The sequence below is a fragment of the Nomascus leucogenys genome, chromosome 18, assembly GCF_006542625.1.
Source record: "Nomascus leucogenys isolate Asia chromosome 18, Asia_NLE_v1, whole genome shotgun sequence".
Taxonomy (NCBI): Eukaryota; Metazoa; Chordata; class Mammalia; order Primates; family Hylobatidae; genus Nomascus; species Nomascus leucogenys.
Genome location: NC_044398.1, coordinates 34,840,486 through 34,847,465, shown reverse-complemented (window position 1 = coordinate 34,847,465; position 6,980 = coordinate 34,840,486). Strand labels below are relative to the sequence as shown.

The 6,980-nt window shown below is 42.3% G+C and overlaps 1 long non-coding RNA gene across 1 annotated transcript; it reads left to right on the top strand.

Moving 5' to 3' along the window:
• Positions 1-724: 724 nt before the first annotated feature.
• Positions 725-6,730, top strand: LOC105739002. The gene is made up of 4 exons (XR_004026788.1): positions 725-921; positions 1,669-1,861; positions 3,212-3,267; positions 5,966-6,730. It is a non-coding gene; the product is annotated as an uncharacterized LOC105739002 (long non-coding RNA).
• The last annotated feature ends 250 nt before the right edge of the window (positions 6,731-6,980 follow it).

Genomic DNA, 6,980 nt, shown 5'->3' with positions numbered 1-6,980 from the left:
TCTCCCTCCCTCCTTCCTTCTTCCTCTCTTCCTTCTTTCTTCTTTTCTGATTTGTTTTCTTTCTTCCCTTCTTTCTCGCTCCCTCTCTTCCAAATTAAATGAACCCTGCTGCAACTGCCTGAATACTAAGGGCTTAAACACATCCAGAACAAGTGGAAGAAATTAACATTCAAGTGATTATCTCATTTCAATTCTCAAAATAACTCCATGAACTAGATAATAATATCCTATCCACATTTTACACTTTTAGAAATATTGAGGCAAGTAATCTTGCCCAAGACCGCTCAGCCAGTCAGTGGTGGAGCTGGTGTGTCTAACATTTATTTACCCTGGATTCCGCTGCCTCACAATGGAACTGTTGCATGTGCCAGTGGCTCAGCAGACACTGGAGAGACATACGTTCCTGGATGCCCCATAGCAATGGCATTGGGGTCACCACCTTCAAAAATAGACTATGATGATCTGGGAGCAGTCCTGGGATTGTAAATGTTGCTGTGAATATGAGTGGATATGAATCACCCCAACTTATAAGGTCTGTAACCACAGACCCAGGTAGCTGAGACACTGCTCTGAGACAGGCGCTTACCTGATGTTTCCATGTGTCTCAGTTAAAATCCATACTGTATTGTGAGGTCACACAGGAATGAGATCCACAGAAGGGCACATGAATCACAGCTGCAGAACAATTCCGTTTTGTTGGATACCAGTAGGCAAGTTAGCTTGAAAAAAAAATATGCTTATGAAAGGGTTGGATGAGTCCATTTTGGGCAGCCTGCAGTGTAGCAGGATATTTCTTGTCCTTAATTACCCTGTCCTCTGGTGGGAACAGAAAATACAGTTAATCCATTCCATTCTGTCCTCAGAGCAGAAACTCCCCTTGATTATTTCAACTTTTAAAATACTCATTGTGTTTGAATGAATGTGATTGTTTGATTGTTGTTTTTAATTCGTAAATTAATATAATTAACAAATCCTAACTGAAGTGTGGGATTACATTTACTTGGCATCTACTCCATTAATGTCTAGCATCTAAAAAGCATTGTTAATCGTATGCACACTGTTAATTATCTCAACATGTTTAATTGCTGTTTTCTTAAATAACTAGTAGGCCATATGTAAATGATCTTTCATGCATTAACATTTCATTTTGTGAAAAAGTAAAACACAAAAGCAGGTTGCATGAAACATTCAACCGAACATGATCTCTGGGCCATTCGTGGAGTATTAGGAAAATGGGAAACCGAGATAATGGTTCACCCTTACCATGCCAACCTCCTACCTCAGTGGCCCAGAGGGGCAAACATAGCTACACTTGGAAATATTATAGAAATGTCAAAAGAACAGCAGATCTGCAGTGTAAATTGTGAAACATATGTTAGAATTCTATTTTTCCTGCGACTGTAAACTTTACAATTTTTTATCAAGCTAGGAAACAAAAGTCATAATATCTAACATTTAGGGAACATTTGCTATATTCCAAGCACTGTGCAAGGGCTGGGTGGTTTTCTTTTTTCATTTCATTCTATAGTGGTTCTATTGTGTAGAAAATATGATTATCATCTCGATTTGTAAATTCAGGGAAAAATTAGGTAGCTTGCCCAAGACCACACTCCTAGTGTGGTGGCCATTAGGGATGCTGGTCTAGCATTTCCTATTTCCTCCTTCCAGGTGGCATTGAACAGCAGCCTCTTTTAGTGGGCTTTCTTTACAAAACCCAATGACTCTACCTCTCTGCTTGCTAAGCATGTGAACTTATCATCTAATGGGGAATGCAAGACTCACTCTCTAGCAAACCTAGAAAACTTAGATAACCTTGCTTCTCATCTAATGAGACAGATATATTCTTCTGTCCAGAAGACAGGTTTGATGGGGGAAAATACTTATGATTTTTTTCCTCTATAAGTGGGGAGGCATAAGGGTGAATGTGGAGGGAGGGGGAAGAAGTGTGTGTTTCTCTGTGTGTGTGTGTGTGTGTGTGTGTGTGTGTAGAGAAAAAAAAGTGAGGATGTGTGAGAAAGAGAGACAGAGGGAGAGAGATGCACAGAGGACATGAGAAGAGGGCTCTATTAATACATGCCTAGATATGAGTGAGAGATGCTTTCCTTTTTCTTCAGTAGTCCTGGTGAAGAGTCTGGAAGTCACTCAATGCAATAAATGTTGATATTTATAGCAGCAATATTCAAGCAAATATTTCCACCCTGAAAAGCTCACCTCACTGAGTGGTTACCAGTGGGTCTAGGTGGGGCAGAAACTTTGAACCAAGGGAGGGACAGAGTAAAGAATCTCTAATATTCTCTCAAAATATTAGAGATTCCAGAAGAGAATGGGAAACTTCTCCATTCTGCTCGAAGGACCCAGCACCGTAGTAACTTTGGTAGATTGGAAACAGGTAAAGTGGCATGGATAGTGATGAAAGCTCCAGCAGAGAGCAGATATGTGATGGTGTCAAGGCAGAAGGAAAAGGGCCTGTGCCTGTGTGTGTGTTTGCGTGTACGTGTGTGTGTATGTGTGTGTGTGTGGTAATACAATAGAATGAGCCATGAATTAAGAATATAATACTTTTCTATAAACATCAGACCACTAAACATGGTCTAATCGTTTAAAATTTTATATCAATTTAGAAATTTGTTAAACCTGAAAGGGCTGAAAAACAGAAATTGAGGGAGTGAAACATAAGGTCGGGGCATGGGGGTAAGTGGGGTGTGATTTATTGGAACCAATGCACGTGGCAAATCAAGGTGAGAGAATGATTTAGCCGTGGGCAGCACAAGCCACTGCCAAAGACGTGGTTCAGTGCAGTTACCCAAAATGTCATGAATAACAGTAGTTGTACATTCTTGAAGGGAAAACACTACACCAATTGAGTTCCTGGAGTTTTCCTTTTTTCTTTTTTAGCTTTCCCTAATTATTGACATTTTTGGCCACATTTCCATTATTTTCTTGAGATACACACAAATTGCTGGTTGTTCATGGGTTCAAATGCATATATCTAAAGAAGAAAGAAGGACAGAGAATACGCTTGAGTCTAAAGGACCTCATTCTCTCTAGAGAGATTACACTCATAAGTCCAATGTAAATTGGCTTGCGGGACATGCGAATATAGGCTTCATGAGTCCAGGCAAGACTCTAGCAGGCTCTAGGCTCTAGTCTGCCCTGTTTGAAATAATGAAGAGTATTATTTGTGAATAGTTTGTTCTTCTCAAAATTCCAGGTGTGACATGGATTCCATGCCACTAGGCAACTGTTCAACTGTCCTGAAGAAATGGTGTACGTATCACAAGTATCACAACGGCTGCTGGGTCACTGAGTGCTTGTTTTGCATTAGGTGAGACTGTTTCAAAGCCATGATGTTTCACAAGTCTCTGATTCTACACGTGCTGTTTGCTTTGGAGTGAAATTACTTCCTCATGCTTAGCACCACCATTGCCTGATTCCTGTCTGCCTGGAATGATTATCTCCATCTTCAATTTGCAAGTGAAGAAACTGAGCTATAGGGCCATGGCACTAATAGGTTCTCTGGAAAGCAGTGGCTAAGATGGAGTTAGAAATAGAAAAGCTTATTGTGGAGTAATTCCTGGGGTGTGGTGGCTCATACTTGTAGTCCCAGCACTTTGGGAGGCTGGGGCTGGGGGTTTGCTTGAGCCCAGGAGTTTGAGAACAGCCTGGGCAACATTGGGAGACCCTATCTCTACAAAATATACAAAAATTTAGCTGGTTGTGATAGCACACACCTGTAGTCCCAGCTACTTGGGAGGCTGAGAAGAAGGATTGCTTGAGCCTGGGAGCTCAAGGCTGCAGTGAGCCATGATCATGCCACTGCAATCCAGCCTGGGTGACAGAACATCAGGAGCCATCAGACCACCATGCAGACTTGACAAGGTCTCTGCACAGTCCCAGAAGAAACAAAGCAAAGACTGCCCACTAGAGGAGTCCCCCTTTTGAAGGAAATGCCTGGACCCTTTTTTCTCTGCCATGCTTAGTCATTGGAAGGGCTGCCCTAAGAGCAGCATGACTTCAGCTTGTAAGCGTGGACGAACTGTATGCCTAATAGCTAGAGGCTGTCAGCTATCCACACTCTTCTCAACTGAGCAGCAAGTCCATTCTTGAAAACAACCTGAGCAACCTATCTCTATGTCTGCCACAGGTGGTAAACTTTTCCACTGTCATGAATAGTAGCAAGTGGCAGGAACAGGATTTGAACCCAGGTGGTATGAGTCCAGCTCCAGTGTTCTCATCCACTGCTTACTGCAGTTGTGTCTAGCATAGAGTTGCCAAAGAGAAATTACAGGTACATCCACCTCCCTTTTCTACAGAGCTCTCTGTGGCCCATCCACTCCCTGAACAGGACTTACTACTCTCTTGGTGACCAGGACCGCTCTGCTGGTGTCTGCTTCTATAAAGCCCTGGTGTGGCCTTCTCACCACTTACCCTTTTACCAGCACAGGATAGGCCCTGTGCTCCCTCTAAAGGTATCCTGTTTGCTGGCAGCTCTCCTCTCTTCCCTTCTGGGTCTTTATCAACCCATTTTTCTGTCTAGATCTTTCCAGGTTAAAAAGAGGATAAACAACTTTATCCTTGTTTTTGTGAATATCCCAACCCATAGCCCGTCTCTCTTCATTTTGCCCTATGATAGAAGCAATCCTGTCGGGGTTGCTGATCTGCTTTTTCATCCTACCTCCTCCCTCAGTAAATTCAAGGAATATTGTCTATAGGATTGGTCTGAGGAAAACACCTGTGCCTACAGAATCACTTCAAATATCAACCCTTCTAGGGGCCCTGGGTCCCCACATCTTCCCTGTTAAGGTGGAAGGTTTACATCAGAGTCTTATCAACCATGAGTTTTAACTCCACAGTGACAGGGGCCATGGCCTTTCCCCAAAACACCTATTAAACCCTTTCACAAATAGAATCCTCAGTGGCTGAACATATCAGAGTCTTACATAGATCAACATATCAGAGTCTCTTCTTGGATAGATGTACAGAATAGCAATCACCCTGCAACCATGGCTACTTTATAAATGAGCTTTCCAAAGGGGCATCAAACAGAGGAAGAGAGATGGAGAGAAATTTTGAGGAGATTTGCTTTGTCCCTCACCTTGATTGCATACTGAATCTTTTCTGGGTGAGAATGAGTTCTACTCAGCTGTTCTCCTAAGGAGTCAGCTGTCAGTGTATTAATGTGATCCCTGTTGCAACCCCAAGTGAATAATGATAACCTGGCAGACAGGCAATTATGCATTGACAATTTTAGAGCTGCCTCTGCCAGCCCCATCCTCCCCAGCAACTCACAGCTTTCAAGCCTCAGCCCCACATGATTTCTAAATCAATCATAGCCCAGGCAGGGGACAGCCAGCCCGCAGGTTTGTGAATCTTGCTTCTGTAAGTTCAGTGTGGACATGATGAGGTTGAACCTTGGATAGTCTGTCCTCTTCCCCAAATGGCCCCAACGTATCACTGAGGCTGTTTGCAATATGATACTGTTTTTCCCAAATGTTTTGACATTGAGGCTACATCTGCAGCAATAACCCAATGGAAAATGTAGCTAAAGAGATGATAATATGCCACCGGGGAAATGAAGCAGCATCAAAAATCTAATTTCCATGAACAGATTTCCGCAACACTCATTGATGGGACAATCATATTCACCTAAATCTTTAACTGAGCATTTATAAACTATGATTCCATTAGATTTTAAACCAGACTATTCTTGCAAATGTGTTTTTATAGAAAAACTAATAAGAACAACCTAATATTGTATCTAGTGTGAGAATTTTTTAAAAGATAATTTTAAGCTACAGAACTAACATAAGCTATACCTCTATTTTTCCTGGTGAATATTATGAAACAAAAAGATTTTAAAGCCCTGGTAGACATTAGGATAAAACCCAAACTTAAAATTTGGGTTGTGTGCCAATTTAAATTTAATCTTCTAGTTATATTTAATTATTCTGTTCCTTTTATTCAGGGGTGTTGTCTCCATGTCTTCTGCGAAGGGCGCTCTCTTAGCCTAATGCCTCCTCAGGGACCTCGAACTTTGATCTCTAAACTCCATCCTCCCAGGGCCCAGAGGGAAGATCAATCACTCAGGCATCTCCCAGGACACCAGGTCAAGTGGCAGAAGTTCGTCTTCTGGGATTCTTTGTCCTCAGGACCTCTTTAACATGGATTGTCAACTTGACAAAGCCAGCTTGACAAAACCAGAGTCTTTGTGTACAATCCATAGATAGCACTGGGAAGAGCAAACCATGAGAGGCCAGCACTAAACCCTCAGGGTAGCTAAAGAGGAAGCATGGTAAGACCTCATTCTGCAGCAGAAAAAAGCAAACAATCTGCGCTACCTGTATCCAGCATCATGTGAACGTGAACCAGTTGAATAACGTCTGGGCCTCTGTTTGCTCATCTGTAAATGGGTTGGTTGCCCCTTCTTGCAATGGACAAGACTGCGTCCGCAGAGTTCTAGTCCTGTGTCTTGTGTCCTTGCCACATCCTCCTCTGGGAGCACACAGCAAAAGCTCAGTTATTGTTAGCCCCCTTCTCGCAACCTCCCCAATCATTGCACACTCATAGAGAGAAGGACAATCTGATCTTTATCTGACCAAGATAAAATTTGATGGGAGATCAGCAAGACATAAAGGAAGGTTCTTAAATGACATATTTATCCCAACATTGTTCTGGGAAGAAAAGTATCCATTGTAGAAACTAAACATGTCTGATTAAATGATAAATGCAGGAAAGTCACAGTGGAACACAGTCACTATGCCAAAGATTCTCAGATTATCAAAGCCCTGTCAGGCCACTTCAGAAAAGGGGATTCCCAATATGAGTTCACAATACTTTGACATCTGAAGAGGTCAGTTAGCCCTAAGGCAAAGGAACTGCAATGTGCCAGCCTAAATGTTCTGTTTCTCACTCTCACAGGAAGAAGGAAAACTGGAAAATGTGAATCAGCAGATGCGGAGAGCGGAGACTTTCGTAAGTAT